The sequence below is a fragment of the Helianthus annuus genome, chromosome 8, assembly GCF_002127325.2.
Source record: "Helianthus annuus cultivar XRQ/B chromosome 8, HanXRQr2.0-SUNRISE, whole genome shotgun sequence".
Lineage (NCBI taxonomy): Eukaryota > Viridiplantae > Streptophyta > Magnoliopsida > Asterales > Asteraceae > Helianthus > Helianthus annuus.
The window spans coordinates 107,521,340-107,545,616 of record NC_035440.2 but is presented as its reverse complement, the minus strand read 5'-3'; the positions used below and the strand labels follow the sequence as shown (position 1 = coordinate 107,545,616).

Genomic DNA, 24,277 nt, shown 5'->3' with positions numbered 1-24,277 from the left:
ATAACTTTTTTTATTATTTGATATATAAAATTACATTTATTTAACACGTACAATATACAAGGTTCATAAAGATATAAGTTTTTATTATTTAATATATAAAATTACATTTATTCAACCCGTGTAATACACGGGGTTCTAACCTAGTATATAAATATGATAATTAAAAAAAAGGTTATTGGATTTTAATAATCTTACGTTTCACCCGTTGGCTGATAATAATTTAAACTTTAAAAATTTCCTTCAACGATCCTAACTTGTAAGAATTTGGCCCTCATTGATCCTTTTATAGCATTTAAAAATTTGGTCTTCTCAATAGATTTATTTGCACTTGCAACCTCCTTAATTGAATTAAGTGCACCTTCACTTTGAATAGAATCGTTGGGGGCCAAATTTTTACAAGTTGGGATCGTTTGAGAGAATATTTAGAGTTGAGATTATTATCAGTCAACAAGTGAAACTTAGGGGCAATGAGGTAGTGGTGGAGTGGTTGGGGAAAGACTTGGTGTTTCTTGTGTCCAGATTCAACTCCCACTCTTCCCATTATTTTTTATGACATCCAGGTGAAGGAAGAATACGGGTGGCGTCTGTATTCATTTTACAATTAAACTATACTTGCTAAATATTTAACGATATGTCACGTCAAACATATTTATTTATTTTTAGACGCGTTTTTAGTTAAATTGACATGCTCTTTTGGTAGTGCCTGTTAAAAAGAAATAGAATCTTTGAGTGACTGACATATGTAGCTAAACATTGACTAAGGGCTCATGCCGGTTTAACCAAGTGTACTTATGGGTCCATGCCATCATCAAGTATCTAACTCCTTAATGTGGAATGTGGATATGTCATTCATTTGAACCTATAAACCGACTAGTATGATGATCTTATTCTCATTTAAACCCACTCCAACCCTAAAAGAATGAGATATATATCTTCGAACCCACTTCAATCCTAAATCTATTATTAAATAAAAAAAACCTCAAATTAAAACACAAATCTACAATCCTGACAAGTTGTCTAGTGGTTAGTCACTTGCTTTCTCTCCTTGAGGTTCCAAGTTCAACTCTCACTAGCATCACTTGGAAGGACATTGATGGTAACATTGAAGTTTAGAACTAGGCCTATTTGGAGGTCGCTTGTTCGAAACCGAGCCGAACCGAGTTTTACTGCAGTGGGCCTTCGGACGGGCGGATTTTCCCCGGTACTGGTGGCTTGGTGACTCGGGTACGCATCCAACTCTGACCGTTATGGAGGAGGAGACGCATTTGCTCAATTGAGGGTTTCCCAGGATGTTTATCAGGTGATTTAGTTGGTCGTTCATAAAAAAAACACAAATCTACAAATCTTGTTTAGGTTCATGAACCCAGAAATGAAGCCGCATGGTGAACCCACCAAGGTTGCGGCTATGTACCCTTCCTAACTTGCCCACTCTGCATGGTGAACCCATGGGCGTCCCCTCCACTCTTATTCTTGTCTGTCATCCTATATGTAAATGTAAATGTTTGAATAAGCGCGTCGCACGATTTTGAATAAAACTTATACTGAGAAAAAAGTTGTCAAAAAATCTACACCTTCAAATAGCTTTAACGATTTATATGTTTGTACTCAATTGGAGAAAATTGTACAAGTCGAAATTTGGAATCATAAACTTCTTATTCAACCAATAAAAATACTTACATATGACATTCTTTTTGCTTTGTATATATTTTGAGAAAAATCCATATGTTGTAAACAAATTGCTTGCTTCATTTGGACACTTACCTTGAGAAAATGTACATGTTGAAATGAAGATTTAGAATCTTTTTATTCATAAACGTCTTTTTTAACCTATAAAAGAACTTACATATGAAATACTAGGTTATTACCCGGGAATGCTTCCCGGGCTCGAGAAAGTTATACATGTCACTTATTATTTATAAGCAATAAATACTTAAATAAAATGATAAAAAATAAGTAACATGTTATATGAAATCAAAAACCAACAGTTTACATTATAAGCTACCAAAGACTTCTAGGTTATCATCCGGGATTGCTTCCCGGGCTCAAGAAAGTTATTGATATAATTATTATTTATGATTAAAATGAGTGATGAAAAAAATCCTTAAAAAAGAACAAAAAAAAACGAAAGTAATCCATGCAGACGATAGATATAATTATGAAAATAATCGCACTAATTAGCCAAAAGAACACATATTGGGTCCATAAACTATAATATACGCTAAGAAAAACAGATGATAAAGAGCCACAAACGCACAGTCAAATCCATATGAATAGCACCACCAAGTACCAACTACCAAAGACATGAAAAATAAACAATGATACTGAAAACAAATGTGTTAGAACCTAAACCAAAGCAATGCTACTATCTCCACCTGGCGGCTTGCGAGCCCCTAGATAGTCTCTAGATTCCGCTTTTCCGTCAGCAAAGATGTTACTTCCACTCATTTCTCAAAGCTTTGCTGAGCTCAGTGGTTTGCCGATGCTGGCACCTCGTCACCTTTGAAAATATTGTTTCCAGAAAGCTCTGTGAATTTCTGGCTCGGGATCTTTTTTGCCGTCTTCACCGGTTCTGCAACATTTGTCTGACAAAACAACACCTATTTATTATTACCAATAATACCACATACATAAAAATATGGTGAAATAATGGTAAAGATCTAGTCAATATATTAGAGTTAAAGAAGTGGTTGTGGTGTAAGGATGCAAAAGGTAACCTTATCCTCAATAATCCATTCACTTACTAAGACGAAGAGGTTGCACTATAGCTATAAACCTAAAGCCAGCTTTCTCTTTCATAAAAACCACGCTTGTGAGAATAGAAGCACTCAAAGGCGAAACAATCTTGCATATACCTGAAAATGAATTTTAAGAAAGCATTAAATATCAATGATGTACTACTATTAATCATTGCTCATGGTCGGAAGATAGAGTGGTAGATGCTCGGTTGATGATGTTGTATACCACAACCAAGTTTTTAATGAATTCAATGTCTAGCACTCAAAACCAACTTACGTTGCACTCGAACACATGGTTAAATCCAACTCATACATACTTTGGTTAGAATTTGGAAGGGAAACCAACAGAAAAGGCATCTAATATCACATCTACAGCTAACAATATTAGCAAATGTGTTGTAAATTAATGAGCATAACAGGAGGCCTACAATGTATCATAGGCAAACTTATAGAAAGAGTCATAAATCAACTATTACCATATTTCCAAGCAATTAGGGCAATCTTTTGCAAGTACGCCAAAGGGTCCTCAAACTGTTCCTTACCTGGATAATAACCGGGCACTCCGGCATCTTATCTCTCCAATCAAAATCAGGCACCTCGAACTTTTAAAAGTTTTTTTATATGGCATCTCTCCCATGTATAGCGCCAGCAGATTGTGCATTTACATCCATATTGTCAAACGATCTCACAACACCAGAACCTCTTAAAGCATCTCCATTGCTTCTATTCATCAAATTTGCACTGGTATAATATATAAATAAAAACTGCGAAAATAGATTTTTGTAATTCAATGGAGTTGTCTAAAATACAAGCTTCTTTAAACATGTAGCCAAAGTACATAGATGTGTTTTTAAGAAAACATCTACCGTCCAAAACAACTGAAGTAAAAAATATATGCAGACTGCATATTATAAGTTTAAAACAGAACACATAAAAAAGAAGTTTACAAAAGGCGTATGGTGTCTGGTATATTATACAGAAGCTTCAAAAAAACCACCTCAATGTTCATCCAGTTAAGTTTAATCTTATTTTAGACAAAAATTAAATAATTATAATATGAAATATCTAAAAATCAAAAATAAATTATTAGATATCACGGTCCAGTCCGGTTTTATACAGCCAGTTTTTTATATAAACCGTAAGCCAAACTGTACGTTATGGTTTGAAATTTTGAAACCGATCAACCAAAATTAAATAAAAAGGCCGATTGCGAAACCAAACCGATAACCAATTTGGGCGATTTCATGGTTTGAAACCAAATGGTGAACACCCGTACCAAAAGAACCAAACCACCATCGCTAACTCAAATTGTAACAGTAAAGAAAGTTGTAAAAGTAAACACGAAAATAAATTTGATATACAAATTCACAGTTGAAACATGTACCTTTTGGATAGAGCCTGCTATGAGCACTATTACCAACTATGATCTGGCCCCGTTCAAGAATGTATTTTAAAAAATGACACAATTAAAATCAAACCCATTTTGACTTGGTTCAATCCAAGGAATTACCAAGCCTTAGAGGAAATATGGATTCATCATCTAAGTGTGATTCAATCCAATCCATCAAAAACTCAATGTACTGTGGAGCCAAAGCTTCAATTGGTTTCTTGATTTGCACACCATGAGCCATCGATAGTCATACCTGTAAATTTTATTTACATATTTTTAAGAATTATTTATAAATAAGATGGATTAGTTCTAATATAACATACTTGGGACCCGCAGTCATAGTTGGGCAAATCTCAGGTGTACAGAACTCGGTTAGGGTGCATAAAGAAGACTCACTTGATTGAAGAAATCCACAGCTAAAAACCAAAAACCAAAAATCAAAAGTCAAAGGTCAAAATTTAAAAGTGAAACCACCTTCATTTGGCTTTCGGATAACGAAGTTTATTGCTTTTAACCTAAATGACAATAAGAAAAGGGATCAGCTGTTAACAACAGGCCATTCATTTATACCCCCACAGGAGGAAGTCTCACAACTTCTCTCAGGTTTCCACTACCCAAATAATTACTGCCATGGCAATGGAGAAAACTTACCCTCCGAAGGTGTACTTTTCTTTGGACGAAATGTCCTTTGGTTCCTGCAAAAGTGCCACAAATAATTATTGTCATGGCTATGGAGAAAGCTTGCCATTTGGAATGTAACCAAACCCTAAAACCCCCCAAATCAACAGATAAAAACAGGGTTGATTAACCCATGTGTTCCATCAAAACCTTTTTTTAACGGATCCGATCAAGAGTTTCTTAGATCGTATCCATTGGTTTGTACTTTGAATTTGAACCTATTGCATAGTAATGCATAAACAGGAACTGAAATATAAGTACACCACACAAGTCAAACTTATTTGCTCAAGAACTCAATAGAAGGTTTGAACTCGGTACCATAACTTTCTAGGCCGAACAGGTAAGCATGGTTTTTGGAAAAGCTAAGCAGAACCAGCTAGTATGGTGGGTCAGCCGCACCAACCTTTGACTTTTTTACCAAAAAAAACTATGCTACTTGCAATGTAATGTAACCAACCAAGTGGCAACTAAAATAAACAACCAGTAGAGTGCAAAAACATACCTGTTTTTAAAAACACACCAATTTCATGAAGTGTAACACAATCGATCACCTCTTTCCTCTTCTGCAGCTCAACATCAAGCCATTGCGCGAACTTCGTTTACGGCCCCATTGCATCATATAATCTCCAGACCTCGAAAACGACCTCCCAAGTTTTGTTATTTTCCCCGAATCCTTATCAAATGCAATCACATCGCCACTCTGAACTTTATCCTTCCCCAATGCTTCAATTTCGTAAAAAATGAAACTGTTTAATACCCGAAAAAACTTGACCCATAACTCATTGGGCCGAAAACTTAAACAAACTAATAAGTTGAATACTAATTCAAGATCGAGCCAGAGGTTTCAGGCAGCTATGCGAGCTGAGCACGAACCTCGGCTTGTTTACACCCACAGACTAAATGATAAAATGCTCAGTTAAGAAAACAATGATTTTTAGAACTCAACCTTGAAGTAGCACATCAGTGTTATGAAAGGAGTTTGATTATTAGAGAACAAAAAGAAAACATCGGTGGACTCCCACGTTATCACAGAAAACAAAGGTTACTAACTTAAACACATCAATACATATAATATACACCACATGTAAAACCTTGTTATTCTCCCTTTTTTTTTCATTTCAAAACATCACTAATAATCCATAAAATACTTGATGTAAAAAGCTCCAATTTCACATATTTGTTACATAATAGAATTTTTATTATGTATGTATTATACGTAAATATATTTATAATTACGCTAAAAATAAAAGGAACATATTAACTATTATCAATTAGGGATGAGCATTTGATACCGGGTACCAATACCAAACTGGGCCGTACCTTACCGGGTATATTCGGTACCGGTAATGGTACCCATTTTCCCCGTTTATCGGGACCAGTATTAACATTGAATTACATCAATCTGTTATGTATATAATTCTAAGTAAAATGTTTAACTAAACTTACCCTCCGTGCAGTATTTCCAAGTATCCAAAGAACATGACAAAAAGAGCATCATCAACCCGAGATCCAAAAACTTGTTGAAAAGCATGCATTTTCAGATAAAGAATGATGGTGGGCTAAGCTGGATGACGCCTCCTGTATTTGCCCCACACGAAGGACTTTAAGAGGAAGATTTTAGAAATTACATATTTGTTTTTTTTTTGTATTGTAAATTTCATAAACTTTTTTATATAAAGACAATCTAGACTCTAAAGCTCATAAAAGTTGTTTGCCAAACACCCAAGCATGCCATATCAAGAAGAACTATACAAAAAACAATCAAACCAAGCTATATGTTCTTAATTCTTATGCGCCTCTATTAATCTCAGTGCTAGCCCAAATAGTTATTCTAGGTCTAGTAGAGCACCTTCAGTCTTCAATTTAAAAAGATGCAAAACCACAAAGCACATTTGTTCACCAATCTCTTAGAATGGTAACTTGCTGTATACAACACATGAAAAAGAAGAATAAACATTAATATCATCTTCCAACTGATATAAACTACTGACATATTTTAAATAAAATCCACTACAATAAACTTAAACATGGTTACTGAACTATGAGACCTTTTTATGCTACAAAAGGGAAACTACCATAGCTGATGCAGTCAGGAGGACTGTTTGACCAGAACATATAAATCTTAAATCTACAAAACAACTGCAATCAACAATTAGTATAAATTTTCTTGAACCATTCAAATTTTATATTGTTTTGAAATGATGTTTGTTTTACCTTATGATTTTCTTCGGCCGAAAAAACTCAGGACATCTATATGGTATCATAAAATAATTATTTAAAAACATGCCTGCAGTGAAAAAAAAAACATTTTTCTTGAATCTAAAGAACCAACACATCATCAAATAGGGATGAAGAAAACGCGAACGGGACAGGAATGAATGAGGATTGAAAATACCCGGATTAATAGCAATCATAAAAAAAGATTTCTTACCTGATGATTGAAGTTTGAATCTTCTGGATCGAAGATGAGTAGATCAGAAAGAAAATGAATTTCATATCTAGGGTTTTAGAAAAGAAAGAATCTCCCCTGCTATGATTCATCAGATCACATAAAACAATCAGAATCAAAATCAAATCTGATTTGGAAATCGATGAAATCTGATTAAACAAACTTCTTATGTTCAAAAGTAAACAAATCATGTACAAACATACCTATTGATAATGATTCTCTGGTAGATCGATGAAAGGGAATGGCGAAAGAGATGGATGATAGGGTTTTCTTGGCTATGTGAAGAAAAGATAAACCCTTCCACGCATATAATCATCAGAAGATGGATGTGGTGCCGTTGAATGTGGGAAGAAGAGCGGCGATTTCTTGATTTCGGAGTAAATTAGGGTAGGCGATTAAGGAATTAGGGTTTTTTTGGATGTTTTATATAACCGGGTCACAATCCGGATCCCGTGTTAACCCGTTAACAAATAACTTTCACCCATTTATTTTCCCGCCAAAATGCAATCCAAGATGCCCTAATAACGCGCCATGTCAGCCCAAATCCTTTCATTTATTATATATAATAGATTTGGACACACATGATGAAATTTACGTATATAATATGAGAGGGATGAATCAGATCATGACATGTGTCTTCAATAGGTGTATAAGGCATAATTTTAATATACAAGTTGGTGACATGTGTCTTCAATAGGTGTATAAGGCATAATTTTAATATACAAGTTGGTGTTTATTTTCATAACTTGTTGATCTAGCTTGTTTAATTTCGTGATTATCTCATAATTTTTTTGAAGGAGTTGTTTGTTCCTTTTATCTTAATTGTGTTTGAAAAAAAAAAGACATTTATATATACAGTAAAATATAGATTACAGAAGGTAGTTAGATACTTAGAATATTGTCGTTTGACAAAGATCTACCGGTGTAAGGGGCTCTTTAACAAAAAATAGACACTTATATTAACAGTATAATATAAAATTATAGAAGTTAGTTAGATACTTAGATTGTTGTCCTTTGACAAAGATATACTAGTGTTCAGGGGTCTTAACCATTCAGACTCAGTATAATATTTAGAGTTAATATAATATTTAATCGTTCAGGGGTAAATATCTGACTAATTCAAATAAGAGATCTTAACTATTCATACTCAGTATAATGCTTAACCATTCAGAGGCAAATGTCTGAATCATTCAGACATCTGCTCACGAAATAAACCGTCTGAACCATTATGGTGCTGTTTGTTTTTCTAGAGAAATGTCTACAGCTTGCGGACAACATCTGCAGACATCTGTAGCAGAAGAGGTGGACCAAACCTCTGCAGTCTACAAGAAGAAGACTGTTGTTTTTTAACTTTTTCAAACTGCTAAAATAACACCAAACAACATAATAGGCATCATAAACTGAAAATTAACATCAAAATTTAGAAAAAAAAAATTATAAATTATGAAAATTAACATCAAAATTCAGAAAACCCACATTATAAATCTGAAAATTAACATCAAAATTCAGAAAAAAAAAATTAACAAGCACTAGTGCAAAGTTGATTTTATGCCGGGGTGAAAACTATTATTAGCCACTGATTATCAAATTCCTCACCCAGCCCAACCACCTTCTTGACTACTACCACATTGGCCATCTCCAAACCTCCAAATACCTTGAAGAAAATACAGTAGATGAAGAATCAAAGGACCATTTGAAGTTCCTTCAATTCATGTCATAATTATTAATAATCAATTCCCTTTACAATTAAGCAACATAATCAAATCCCGAATTCATCAAATGTTCATAAAAAACTATTAGAATCTTAACCAAATACGTAAACAACACCATTAGATTATCCTCAATAGCAACAAATATAAGTAGATAAAGAATAATCAAGAACAAATCGAGAATATGGGTCGAAGAATATGAAAATCAACTCATCTTCCCCGCGGACACAATCGTCGCCCATCGTACCACCGGATCTGCCCGCCGTGAAACCACCACCTGTCACACCCCTAATTTCCACGTGTCACCGGTGGGCCCGGTGGGGGAGTATCGTGACGTAGTTGATATCATCGTAGTCAAACAACACAAATTATAATGCACAGCGGAAGCAATAAAATAGATTTATTTCAACCAAACAAAAATGTAATATCCAAGTATCACATAGTAGCTGAAATAGATCCACAGGCGGATCGAAATATAAAGGAGAAATTGTTCAACAGATAGTGGCATCCAAGTTTGTGAGACTCTAACGATGCTAAGTTGTCACACCCCGATTTCCACGTGTCTCACTGGTGGGCCCGGTGGGGGATTACCGTGACGTAGTTGGCAACAATATAGTCAAACCACACAATTATATGAATGCACAGCGGAAGCATAAAGATAAATATAATTCAACCTTTTGAATGTAATATCAAGTGTATTACAGAAGTCGAATTGTATCCACAGGGGATCATAAATAAAATAAAGTATTGTTCAGTCAGATACAGCATCAAGTTTGCGAGACTATTCGTGATGCTAGGAAGCTAATACCAGCCAAATTTCGTGTAGTACCTGCACTTAATCTTTTGGGGAAAATACGTCAGTTTACACTGGTAAATACGTTCAACTGACACATTTGAAAATGTTTATTAAAATTGATTTGAATGCACGAGGCACAAACTCTTTTATAACTTGGGAAAATTATTAAAATCTTGTGAACGAATTACATGTCCTTTTATGCGTTCAGTAGCCCGGATCCTGTCCGGGTTAAAGATTAATAGACACACCACATTGCGTAAAACCGTAGTGTAAATACCAACGGCTACGTCTTTTAATAATAATAATGTCGACATAATATACCGGGTGTACGCCTACACCGGGATGTCGAGGTCGTGGCCATTTCGTAAAATGATGCCAAGGATATCCGGGACAACGGTCATTAACCCCCCAAAGGCTTTTAAGTAACAAGACTGTTTAAATGAGCCGATCACATTATTCAATTAACCACCTAAGCGATGGAAGATATGATGCTCAATCAAGCGGTATTAATATACCGTATCCCAAGCCCGTATAAGGGAAAATAAGTTAAAGTATTTACCTTTGCAAGTATATTCCTTAATGGATTACGTCACAGATAGCTTTTACTGGGGCTCCTATTCTGGAACGAAGGTTTTAATTAACCTATTAGAATCCTAACGGGTCTTTATATTGGCCGTAGCCTAGACCGGTTGGTTTCGAAATATAAATACGGTTTAATCGCGCGAAAAGGCGAAAGCCGAGAATGGAGTGTGATTCTGACCCAACAAGTTCAGAGACTTGTTTTATATGGGTTTAAGGTTCACACTCTGGATTTTGGGGTCACAATGATATAATTTGACCCATATCGGCTAATTTACGAAAACTAGTTTCATAAGCCGTACCGTGCGCGCATTAGGCGAAACGGTTAACCATGAGAGTCCTACGCTTATTTCCTAAGTCAATATGCCTTAAAGAGGTTGTGGTATCAGTAGGATACCTTTTGCGATGCCCGTAACGAGTTTAAGTTAATATATCGCCCCGTAGGGGTTTTTCGGTCATTTTAAAGACTTTTTAAAGAGCTTTTCGAGTTCTACAGGAAATCTGAGTTTTCCGAACAGTTTATAAAGTCTAAAATACTTTATTTATTATTTAAAATCAGTCGCAACTGGAATCGGGTCAAAAGACGTTGTAGAACTCAAGTTTTGGCCAAAAAGGGCATATTCGGTATTTACCGAACCGTAGCCATAACCGCAGGTTATGAGCAAGGTAAAAATAATTAAAAATCTTTAAAATTCCCAAAATATTATTTTATAACAGTGGGTAAAAGTTTTGGTGGCGAAAACTTGGTTTAGATAGGCGTTATGCTAATTGCGCCGTTTATTATAAAAGTTTACTTAAATTGCGCTTTTTAGGATAACTCCCATTCTAGACCTCGGACTGACGTGAAACTTTAAGGACATGCTTATAACTTAGTAAGCAAGGTTATGGTCCGTTCATGTGTCCGAAATACTCGTTTTATTTTAAAAATGGCGTCACGGTCAACTCTTAGGCGATTTAACGGAAACGCGTAAAAGACTCGGACAAATCATGAACCGGTCACAGAGGGGTATACCATCATGTAACCTGGTCCTAAGAGAGTCCTAAGGCATATCTATACCTTACTAAAACGGGTCAGAACTGAAGTCAAAGCAAAAGTCAAACTTTTGCGACATTCGGCTCCGAACCGGGTCAATATAGCAAATGGTCGATTCAAACGAGCGTAAACAAGTTTATATACTTAATATCATGTTTTATGAGTGTCTAAACAGGTTGCATATCATTTATATTACAGATTATGCAAGAATCGCAAAAATAGCTTCCTGTTGACTTTTTAAGCATTCGTTTGACTCGACATTTGAGCTAGTTAGAGTGGCGATCAGAGGGAACCCTTTTAGAGGTTTATTACCCACATAAATACCAACTCATAACTACTTTTGATTCGACAATTCACTGGACCATTTGTGATTTATCGCAAAGTCAAACCGTAGTTACGACGGTTTGATTTTGAGCTATATTACTAAGTAAAATTACACCACAAAGGATTTAAACGACTTACAGAAACTTAGGCTTGCTTAGAAAACAAAGAAGAACACTTGAGAGCTCTTAGAATGATCAGAGAAGGTGTTTTGAGTTGTGATGTAACTTATGAACAAAGGAGGCCTATTTATAGTCAAAGACAAGGTCCAAGATCATCACACATTGGTCTACAAGTGACCATGGATGAATGGCAGGTGTCACTAGGTGTTATGGGTCGAGTAGGGGGCGTCCATACCTCTGAGAAACCCATTCCCACATGTTTGGCCATTTAAATCAGCCAACAGCCACATTTCTGTCGCTGGGCATCGCTTACGGACCGTATGGCTTCGGCCTTGCGGTCCGTAAGCCATAGGCGGATCACCAGCAATCATTCCCCTCCTTACGGTCCGTAAGGCATACCCTTTACGGTCCGTAAGGGGTTAAAATTGTATCTTTTTTAAATGATTACTAAATCTTAGTAATTAATATCGAATCTTTGGTAATTAATAACCTGACCTTTCGGGTTTGAAGGGGTAACTTTGCGATATGGTCCTCGATTAATTACAACTAAGGACCTCGCGTTATTTATCCGTATCGTTAAGCCCCTGGTTAATTTATTTATTATTCGGAAAGCCTTAAATTATATTATTGATGCTTTTAACCCTTCTCATACGAATTCGATCGTAACTTTCTCGTTTTAAAACGGAACTTCGCGAAACTTATATATTGCATTCTAGTGAGTGTATTATACTGTTACAAAGCCTTGGGTACGTCAAAGGGTCACTCAGAGGTATAATTAAACATGTTGACACAATTAACCCCTATAGCTTGTAATCTCCCACTCTCTTCCGCGTTTCGCTTCCGTACGATCCATGATTTATTCGTTTGAAGGTACGAGCATCATTCAGGGTTACTATACAGTATATTTACCCTTGGTTGACATTTATAACCCTCGAATTTACATACTTTCAAGGCTTGTCAAAATTAGTCCTTTATTTAATATCGAATGCCACGTGTAATCAAATGACACGTGTTAACACATTATTGGACACAAAAATTCGAGGTGTTACATAAGGAGTGGCCAACCTATTTCGTGTAGAACCTGCACTTAATCTTTTTGGGGAAAATACGTCAGTTTACACTGGTAAATACAATTTAACTGACTCATTTTGAAAATGTTTTAAAATTGATTTGAATGCACATGGCACAAAACTTTTTATAACTTGGGATAATTAATCAAATCTAATCTTGTAAAAGAATTACATGTTCGTTATGCATTTAGTCGCCCGGTTCGTGCCGGGTTTAAGATTAATAGACACACCACATAGTATAAATCCGCGGCGGGATGCCAACGGTTATACCTTAATAAATATGGACACATTGTCGGGTGGACGCCTACACCCGCTTGTCAAGGTCGCGGCCATTTCGTAAAATGATGCCAAGGATATCCGGGACATGGTCATTAAACTCCCAAAGGCGTAAAACAAACAAAACAAATTTTTAAACAGGTCACATTGATAATACTCAACTACTAATGAGTTAAGGTCAATTGCCCGACCAAGCGGTATTTTATATACCGTACCCCAAGCCCGTATAAGGGAAAATAAGTTAAAAGTATTTACCTGAGCAAGTATAAACCACAATGAGTAAATGCAAGTGTCTTTTACTGGTCTCCTATTCTGGAACGAAAGTTTATAATTACCTATTAGAATCCTAACGGGTCTTTAATATAGCCTAAGCTTAGACCGGTTAGTTTCGAAGGATAATTACGGTTTAATCGCATGGAAGGCGAAAACCGGAAAGGAATGTGATTTAGACCCAACAAGTTTGGAGACTTGTATAATATGGGTAGTGTCACACCCCAACCGATGGCGGAAACATCGGGATGAGACGAAAACTAGATTGCAAGAGACATCATAACACTATGTGACAATATAATTTAAATCCAATTTCATTAATGACTAAAATTTGAATACATTGTTTCAAATAAAGACAAATTGCAACAACATTGTTTATTATTGAATGAGTATCTAAGTCCATCCTAACTTGATTTCTTCATCGCCTTGTCTAACAACCTGCAACATGTATTAAAATAGAGTTTCAATGCAAAGGCAATGAGCGAGTATACAAGTTTGAATACATAGCATAATAGTTTATACGTTTAAAGACTCATATCCAACACAAAAACATATAACAAGTTTCACCATGCTAGCTAACGCAGTCCAAGTGATAGCCCAAGTTTCCAATGCGTTAAGTGCCTTTCCCAAAGTTTAACGGGAGGTTATATGTCTCATCCTAACAATACCCCAAAGACTAACGGGGAGGTGCATTACCCCTATAGCGCTACTATTGTTAAGGCGGAACTACACACAAGAATTAAACGTTCACATAGCACAAAATAGTCTCAAGATTCACAAGTTTCATGTTTCATGTTTAAATGGATAGAGTAAGTTTCAAGTGTCATGTGCGTTTAATATAGAATACATGTTGCACCCAAAGTGTTAAAAGTAAAAATGGGTTCGAGTATACTCACTTTGGTTGCGTATGGAGATTTCTTGTAAGAACGCACGAGTAAAGATTGGGTATTCAAGAGAACGAACGGACGGTTTATCCTAGATATGAAAACACCACACGAGAGACGTTTTAATAGATTTCCTAATATTTATGGTTATTATTATCTAAAAATAAAAGAAACAAATTAAGATAATTTGAGGTTTTTATAGAAGGTAAAAGAAATAATGAGGTTAAATAAATAATATGCTTGGTTATAGTTTATTATTCTAGAGAATAAATGTAACTATATTAGTTGAGTAAAATACATAAATTATTATGTATAAGTACATATGTGCATATGATATTGATTCATATGGGTTTACAGGTATATATATATATCGATTTGAAGAAACTATTGATTCATAAGCCTTGTTATGGAATCCGATAGCAAATTCTGATTTAGTATTATTAAATAGATAAAATTCTTATTTAAGGATAACATAACGAAATCTGAATACTAATATATGATAAATTATATAATAATTTCTAAATAATCTGTTATTTATTTATGTGTAGGTTTAGGATCTTAATTTAAAAGAATGCAAATTTATGAAAAGGATAAGTCCATTGTTAAAAAAAAGTGTTTATAATTAAGATGATTTATAGATATTATTTGATCAAAGCATTTTAGTTTCAATATGAAAACGAACACAGTTGAAACAATAGGCTATAGATGCCATTCAAAAAGGGGTATAAAAAGCATTTGCAATAGATTTAGTTAAATAATATTCATGTTCCTAAGTTATAAGTCAATATCATCTTCCCATATTAAGGCCATCGAAAAACAACACTGTTATATGTAAAAGATTATAATTTCTTTTTCTTGTTTTAGTTATGATATCAATATATATAACAGATGATAAAAAAAACACGAATGGATCGAAGGTAAGGGTGTACCGAACACGAGATGGCATGATCCGTGTTGACTGAGCCGCTGACCCAACCCAAGGCTGTTGACCTGAACCGAGCATGAATCCGAAGTAAAACCCAAACTAGAATTCGAACTAAAATGAACCGAACCAAGCTTGAATCGCGGCTGAACCGAAACCTGAACGGACCGTGTTGCGAGACTCAAACCGGAGCCCAAATCAAGACCCGAACTGCCGGAACCAAGCATGCCACCACTGCCGCCGTCGTCTATCACCTACGTCGTCGCGAGAGGGGGAAGGGGCTGTGGTTGTGATTGTAGCCGAGAGTGGTGGCCGACACCATGTAACAGCGTCGACGCCCCTGGTTCGCCAACCGTCGGACATCAGCGAGGGAGATAGGTAAGTGTGCGTGTGTGTTGATCGAGCTTGCCGGAAAGGAAGGGGTGTCACCGGTAGCAGAGATCGAACCAGTAGAGACAAGGGGGTGTGTGTGAACCTGGTTTTTATTTTTAGTGAGTATGTCTAGTTTGAGAAGATGAAGATGGGTGGGGTAGAAGTATGTGACGGCTGATACAAATAAGGTTAGGGTTAGATTTTGTTTATACTTTCAAATAATTACACCAATAGCCCCTCAACTTAAGAGTTAATTAAATAACTAACTTAACTTGATATTTTGATTTCCTATAACTAAATAGGTTATCTAATAACCTTTTAAGTTAGTTAAATTAACTAATTACTTACTATATTGAATTATTATTATATTTCTTTTGACAAATAAATAATTAATTACACAGATAATAACCATATAAAAAAAAACTTTCGGCGGTTATTTATTTCGCGAAGAATTTCCGTTGGTTCAAGATTAGGATTCGAATTTCAAAAAGGGTCGGATTTCAGGAATCCTTTTTTTTTTTTACGGATGTTACAGTCTCCCCTACTTTAGGAGATTTCGTCCTCGAAATCTAATAGGAAGACTCTTGAAAAGCTGACATCCAAAGATTCAACAGAGAGAATAGCTGGGACTAGATCGCGAACGGGGTTTGTATAAGACAAAGAATAAAGGAGAACAATGGGAGTATAAAATCGAACGATTGATTTTAAATACACAATTGCGCGTGTAAGAATAGCATAAGTACAGGATAGACGAAAGCGATGTGTTAAGGATGAGTTCTCGTCGTGGATATTCGGATGTAATGCGTTTGTGAGTTGTTTCAAGTTCGTATTAGGTCCAAAGGTCTGCAAAACACTGAATTTCTCATGGCACGTTTTACGAAATTTGGTAATAAGATGAAAACACTTATATATAGGAAGTACCAGCGGCGTATCCACCGTGTTTTGACCACATTATGTCCGTTTCGTATTCGGTGTCATGTTACGTTCTGTGTTTTACCATACACAGTAGTACACTCTATGGTTCTCATGAGCCAATCACTATAATCCCGTGTGCACCCGCGATTATACTGACCGTCGCATGATCCGCATAGCTTGTACTAGTTACGTATGACTCAAGGTATACATAAATTTTGAAAACAAAATGCGTGAGTATAGAAATGTAGCATATAAGCATGTTTACGTTCAAATAGTATAAAACCTACGTAAGCGAATCCCTCGGGTTTCACTCGCGTACAGGTGCAAATGTATAAATTTTGAGTATAAATGAAAGCACGAGCTTAGTATAAGTTTAAACGTGAATACGCATGCGAGCATAACACAAATGCATGAATAAGGGTACGATTACCAGTATAAGCATAACGTGTATAAAAAAATGAATATAAACGGGAGTACAATTTGAGCATAAACGAATGACGTGAGTATAGACGCAATTCGTATAAATGAGAGTACAAACAAAAGTACGAGTATAACAGAAATCTTATAAACGTGGGTATAAATGCGAGTACGAATATAACGTAAATCGTATAAACGAGAGTATAAATGCGAGTACGAGTGTGAATACGAGTATAAATATGAGTATAAACACAAGATGCATGAGTATGGATGTAAATGTGAAAATTAAGTGTAAAACATGAATGTTTAAATATGAACAAAATACATGTGTATGAGTATAAGTGTAGCAAAGTTGTAAAAGTGCAAATGAAAACATAACTCGTATGAATATGAATACGAATGTAGTATAGACATGAATGTAAGGACAACGTAAATGTATAATTGTGAGTGTGTGTATAAACGTAAAATGTATGAATTTTGAATCATAAGTATGACATAAATGTGTAAGTGTGAACATAAGTGAAGGCATAAAATGTATAAATATGGATATAGGAATTAATGATTTTGTTTACAGTATAAATCGAAATACACTGGTTTATGCGCGTAAAAGATTAAAAATTTTGAGTATGAGAGAAAAAAAAGAACGAGTGACGTGCGTGAGATTGTTGTGACTAAACGTGTAAAATGATATGCATATATAGTTGTTTGCGCAAAACGTGAAGTTAAAATAAATCGAGTTGTCACGAAATATAGGCTTTAGTTTGTGAATGTAAAGAGAGTATAAATCATCCACTATTTATGCAAATAGTTCTTTGTAAAAGTATGGGAATGCTACTATGGTTTTAAAAGAATTTACATAGTTGAAAATTTGTCGGTTCTTATGAGGTTTCCTTGCCCACGTGTTTCGAATTTATTTGGCATATCGAGCGAGGTTTTGAAAAGTTCTTGGGATTAACAAGCTTGCATCGTTTTAAGTAACTTTTACATTAGAAAGTTTTGAAGTTTATAGATTCTTGAGGAAAAGTTGATCCTTAGAAAAAGGAATTTGGTATACAAACTTAGTGATTGTTGAAAAATGTTTTATTGGTTTTGAAAAGGAGTTTTAGTAAATGCTTAAATAATACTGGTAATATTTTATAGGTGTGTGCGAAAAAGTCGATTTGATTCTCAATTAAAAATAGAAAATCTCTGGTTTAATGATATGTGATGAGCTTGTTTTAATAGTTATGTTGAATACAAAATTCGTGGGCAATGGATTTGTTAGACCAACTAAGTTGACGAGTAGTATTTCGTGAAATTTTGAATATTAAGAAACAAGTGTCTACGGAAAAGTTAAAAATTTCACGTGTGTAAGCTATATGAAAATATAGATTGTAGGATAAGAAGTTCATTCATATAAACAATGCATTTTGAAATAATTAGAGATTTGACTAATGATAATCGATTTAGATGTATAAAGGATCGTGTTTACATAACATAGTCTATTAAAAGAAAGTATCGGTAACGGTCACCTAGGTAAAGGAATCACCCCTAACCCATTGGTGAGGTCGTTGTAAGATGAGAGAAAGAAGCGCAGTTAATCGTCAAGGTAAGGATATCACTCCTATCTCGACGATATGTCTCCACTTGTTGTTACAAGAAGAAAAATGTAAATAAAATTACGAGAAATTATGCATGCTAATAATGCGTAATCGTATGAAAAGTAATAGTATGATGTATGCGTAAAAGTGAATCTTACAAATAGTTCAAAATTGGCAAGAGAGAATTTCATCATAAAAGATCGAAAATAATAAGGCGTAAGTTCGATATAAAGAGACTTGGATGGTTCCAAAACGGAACGTTGACTAACCAAAGTGGTCAAAAGGTCATTTGAAATTGAAGAGCATGCTTTGGCCTAATAGATGGTATACTCTCGCCGACAAGTCGGTTAACGGTATTCACCCTTCCGGTTACTACATGCCCCAATTCAATCGAAAATTCGAGACTTGGCGAGATTTATGTAAAATCAAGGAGTGGGACTAGTCGACTAGGTGCGGGTTTCACCCCTAGCTTGACGAGTTCGTACCCTAAGTGTGGTTGGTACTTGTTGGGTCAAAATTTAATTTCGACACGTTAACGAGGGTCCACTAGAAATTTGAATTTGAAATTTGAAATTTCCATTAAGATGTGGATTTCACTCCTAACTTAATGGTGTAATTTCGTGCAACAAAATGAAATCAAGCGGGATGAGGGTTGTTTACCAAATTGTGGGTTTCACGCCTATTTTGGTAAACTCGTCTCTTTTGTATAATATGAGTGTTTTCGATTTTAAGAAAAATCGAGTAAAATGCCTTAGGGAGAGCGTATGTTAGAAGGACAAACGAACAAGCATAAACACATAAGGAGGCATGTCGAGAGTAACACATAAGGATTAGAACAATAAAACAAGTATCAACACATAATACAACAAGTATCGAGCATAATAAACAAGCATTAACACACAATGAAACAAATACTAACACATAAGGATGGCATGTCAAGTATTAACACATAAGTGACACATATGTTTAAAAGATCAAAAAAAAAAGAATAAATGAGGCAAATAAAGTAGCATGCAAGTAGTTTCAAGTAAAACATACGAATAAAGCTCTAAAACTATAGACTAGGTTAAAGCATTCCTACTTTTCCTAATTCCCTATAGTTATGGCTCTGATACCAATCTGTCACACCCCAACCGATGGCGGAAACATCGGGATGAGACGAAAACTAGATTGCAAGAGACATCATAACACTATGTGACAATATAATTTAAATCCAATTTCATTAATGACTAAAATTTGAATACATTGTTTCAAATAAAGACAAATTGCAACAACATTGTTTATTATTGAATGAGTATCTAAGTCCATCCTAACTTGATTTCTTCATCGCCTTGTCTAACAACCTGCAACATGTATTAAAATAGAGTTTCAATGCAAAGGCAATGAGCGAGTATACAAGTTTGAATACATAGCATAATAGTTTATACGTTTAAAGACTCATATCCAACACAAAAACATATAACAAGTTTCACCATGCTAGCTAACGCAGTCCAAGTGATAGCCCAAGTTTCCAATGCGTTAAGTGCCTTTCCCAAAGTTTAACGGGAGGTTATATGTCTCATCCTAACAATACCCCAAAGACTAACGGGGAGGTGCATTACCCCTATAGCGCTACTATTGTTAAGGCGGAACTACACACAAGAATTAAACGTTCACATAGCACAAAATAGTCTCAAGATTCACAAGTTTCATATTTCATGTTTAAATGGATAGAGTAAGTTTCAAATAAGTTTCAAGTGTCATGTGCGTTTAATATAGAATACATGTTGCACCCAAAGTGTTAAAAGTAAAAATGGGTTCGAGTATACTCACTTTGGTTGCGTATGGAGATTTCTTGTAAGAACGCACGAGTAAAGATTGGGTATTCAAGAGAACGAACGGACGGTTTATCCTAGATATGAAAACACCACACGAGAGACGTTTTAATAGATTTCCTAATATTTATGGTTATTATTATCTAAAAATAAAAGAAACAAATTAAGATAATTTGAGGTTTTTATAGAAGGTAAAAGAAATAATGAGGTTAAATAAATAATATGCTTGGTTATAGTTTATTATTCTAGAGAATAAATGTAACTATATTAGTTGAGTAAAATACATAAATTATTATGTATAAGTACATATGTGCATATGATATTGATTCATATGGGTTTACAGGTATATATATATTGATTTGAAGAAACTATTGATTCATAAGCCTTGTTATGGAATCCGATAGCAAATTCTGATTTAGTATTATTAAATAGATAAAATTCTTATTTAAGGATAACATAATGAAATCTGAATACTAATATATGATAAATTATATAATAATTTCTAAATAATCTGTTATTTATTTATGTGTAGGTTTAGGATCTTAATTTAAAAGAATGCAAATTTATGAAAAGGATAAGTCCACTGTTAAAAAAAGTTGTTTATAATTAAGATGATTTATAGATATTATTTGATCAAAGCATTTTAGTTTCAATATGAAAACGAACACAGTTGAAACAATAGGCTATAGATGCCATTCAAAAAGGGGTATAAAAAGCATTTGCAATAGATTTAGTTAAATAATATTCATGTTCCTAAGTTATAAGTCAATATCATCTTCCCATATTAAGGCCATCGAAAAACAACACTGTTATATGTAAAAGATTATAATTTCTTTTTCTTGTTTCAGTTATGATATCTATATATATAACAGATGATAAAAAAAACACGAATGGATCGAAGGTAAGGGTGTACCGAACACGAGATGGCATGATCCGTGTTGACTGAGCCGCTGACCCAACCCAAGGCTGTTGACCTGAACCGAGCATGAATCCGAAGTAAAACCCAAACTAGAATTCGAACTAAAATGAACCGAACCAAGCTTGAATCGCGGCTGAACCGAAACCTGAACGGACCGTGTTGCGAGACTCAAACCGGAGCCCAAATCAAGACCCGAACTGCCGGAACCAAGCACGCCACCACTGCCGCCGTCGTCTATCACCTACGTCGTCGCGAGAGGGGGAAGGGGCTGTGGTTGTGATTGTAGCCGAGAGTGGTGGCCGACACCATGTAACAGCGTCGACGCCCCTGGTTCGCCAACCGTCGGACATCAGCGAGGGAGATAGGTAAGTGTGTGTGTGTGTTGATCGAGCTTGCCGGAAAGGAAGGGGTGTCACCGGTAGCAGAGATCGAACCAGTAGAGACAAGGGGGGTGTGTGTGAACCTGGTTTTTATTTTTAGTGAGTATGTCTAGTTTGAGAAGATGAAGATGGGTGGGGTAGAAGTATGTGACGGCTGATACAAATAAGGTTAGGGTTAGATTTTGTTTATACTTTCAAATAATTACACCAATAGCCCCTCAACTTAAGAGTTAATTAAATAACTAACTTAACTTGATATTTTGATTTCCTATAACTAAATAGGTTATCTAATAACCTTTTAAGTTAGTTAAATTAACTAATTACTTACTATATTGAATTATTATTATATTTCTTTTGACAAATAAATAATTAATTACACAGATAATAACCATATAAAAAAAAACTTTCGGCGGTTATTTATTTCGCGAAGAATTTCCGTTGGTTCAAGATTAGGATTCGAATTTCAAAAAGGGTCGGATTTCAGGAATCCTTTTTTTTTTACGGATGTTACAGTCTCCCCTACTTTAGGAGATTTCGTCCTCGAAATCTAATAGGAAGACTCTTGAAAAGCTGACATCCAAAGATTCAACAGAGAGAATAGCTGGGACTAGATCGCGAACGGGGTTTGTATAAGACAAAGAATAAAGGAGAACAATGGGAGTATAAAATCGAACGATTGATTTTAAATACACAATTGCGCGTGTAAGAATAGCATAAGTACAGGATAGACGAAAGCGATGTGTTAAGGATGAGTTCTCGTCGTGGATATTCGGATGTAATGCGTTTGTGAGTTGTTTCAAGTTCGTATTAGGTCCAAAGGTCTGCAAAACACTGAATTTCTCATGGCACGTTTTACGAAATTTGGTAATAAGATGAAAACACTTATATATAGGAAGTACCAGCGGCGTATCCACCGTGTTTTGACCACATTATGTCCGTTTCGTATTCGGTGTCATGTTACGTTCTGTGTTTTACCATACACAGTAGTACACTCTATGGTTCTCATGAGCCAATCACTATAATCCCGTGTGCACCCGCGATTATACTGACCGTCGCATGATCCGCATAGCTTGTACTAGTTACGTATGACTCAAGGTATACATAAATTTTGAAAACAAAATGCGTGAGTATAGAAATGTAGCATATAAGCATGTTTACGTTCAAATAGTATAAAACCTACGTAAGCGAATCCCTCGGGTTTCACTCGCGTACAGGTGCAAATGTATAAATTTTGAGTATAAATGAAAGCACGAGCTTAGTATAAGTTTAAACGTGAATACGCATGCGAGCATAACACAAATGCATGAATAAGGGTACGATTACCAGTATAAGCATAACGTGTATAAAAAAATGAATATAAACGGGAGTACAATTTGAGCATAAACGAATGACGTGAGTATAGACGCAATTCGTATAAATGAGAGTACAAACAAAAGTACGAGTATAACAGAAATCTTATAAACGTGGGTATAAATGCGAGTACGAATATAACGTAAATCGTATAAACGAGAGTATAAATGCGAGTACGAGTGTGAATACGAGTATAAATATGAGTATAAACACAAGATGCATGAGTATGGATGTAAATGTGAAAATTAAGTGTAAAACATGAATGTTTAAATATGAACAAAATACATGTGTATGAGTATAAGTGTAGCAAAGTTGTAAAAGTGCAAATGAAAACATAACTCGTATGAATATGAATACGAATGTAGTATAGACATGAATGTAAGGACAACGTAAATGTATAATTGTGAGTGTGTGTATAAACGTAAAATGTATGAATTTTGAATCATAAGTATGACATAAATGTGTAAGTGTGAACATAAGTGAAGGCATAAAATGTATAAATATGGATATAGGAATTAATGATTTTGTTTACAGTATAAATCGAAATACACTGGTTTATGCGCGTAAAAGATTAAAAATTTTGAGTATGAGAGAAAAAAAAGAACGAGTGACGTGCGTGAGATTGTTGTGACTAAACGTGTAAAATGATATGCATATATAGTTGTTTGCGCAAAACGTGAAGTTAAAATAAATCGAGTTGTCACGAAATATAGGCTTTAGTTTGTGAATGTAAAGAGAGTATAAATCATCCACTATTTATGCAAATAGTTCTTTGTAAAAGTATGGGAATGCTACTATGGTTTTAAAAGAATTTACATAGTTGAAAATTTGTCGGTTCTTATGAGGTTTCCTTGCCCACGTGTTTCGAATTTATTTGGCGTATCGAGCGAGGTTTTGAAAAGTTCTTGGGATTAACAAGCTTGCATCGTTTTAAGTAACTTTTACATTAGAAAGTTTTGAAGTTTATAGATTCTTGAGGAAAAGTTGATCCTTAGAAAAAGGAATTTGGTATACAAACTTAGTGATTGTTGAAAAATGTTTTATTGGTTTTGAAAAGGAGTTTTAGTAAATGCTTAAATAATACTGGTAATATTTTATAGGTGTGTGCGAAAAAGTCGATTTGATTCTCAATTAAAAATAGAAAATCTCTGGTTTAATGATATGTGATGAGCTTGTTTTAATAGTTATGTTGAATACAAAATTCGTGGGCAATGGATTTGTTAGACCAACTAAGTTGACGAGTAGTATTTCGTGAAATTTTGAATATTAAGAAACAAGTGTCTACGGAAAAGTTAA

The 24,277-nt window shown here is 34.9% G+C and overlaps 1 long non-coding RNA gene across 27 annotated transcripts; it reads right to left on the bottom strand.

The window, feature by feature from the left end:
* Positions 1 to 2,174: 2,174 nt before the first annotated feature.
* LOC110873592 lies at positions 2,175 to 7,664 on the bottom strand. 27 transcript variants are annotated; one of them, XR_002555275.2, is made up of 13 exons: positions 7,456 to 7,663; positions 7,235 to 7,330; positions 7,018 to 7,090; positions 6,852 to 6,942; positions 6,653 to 6,726; positions 6,250 to 6,404; positions 5,306 to 5,526; positions 4,777 to 4,820; positions 4,449 to 4,541; positions 4,120 to 4,378; positions 3,212 to 3,499; positions 2,742 to 2,852; positions 2,175 to 2,582 (listed from the first exon to the last, which is right to left on the bottom strand). It is a non-coding gene; the product is annotated as an uncharacterized LOC110873592 (long non-coding RNA). The 27 variants fall into 27 exon arrangements; XR_002555280.2 differs by having other exon boundaries at positions 3,212 to 3,458; XR_002555281.2 differs by having other exon boundaries at positions 3,212 to 3,455.
* Between the last annotated feature and the right edge of the window lie 16,613 nt (positions 7,665 to 24,277).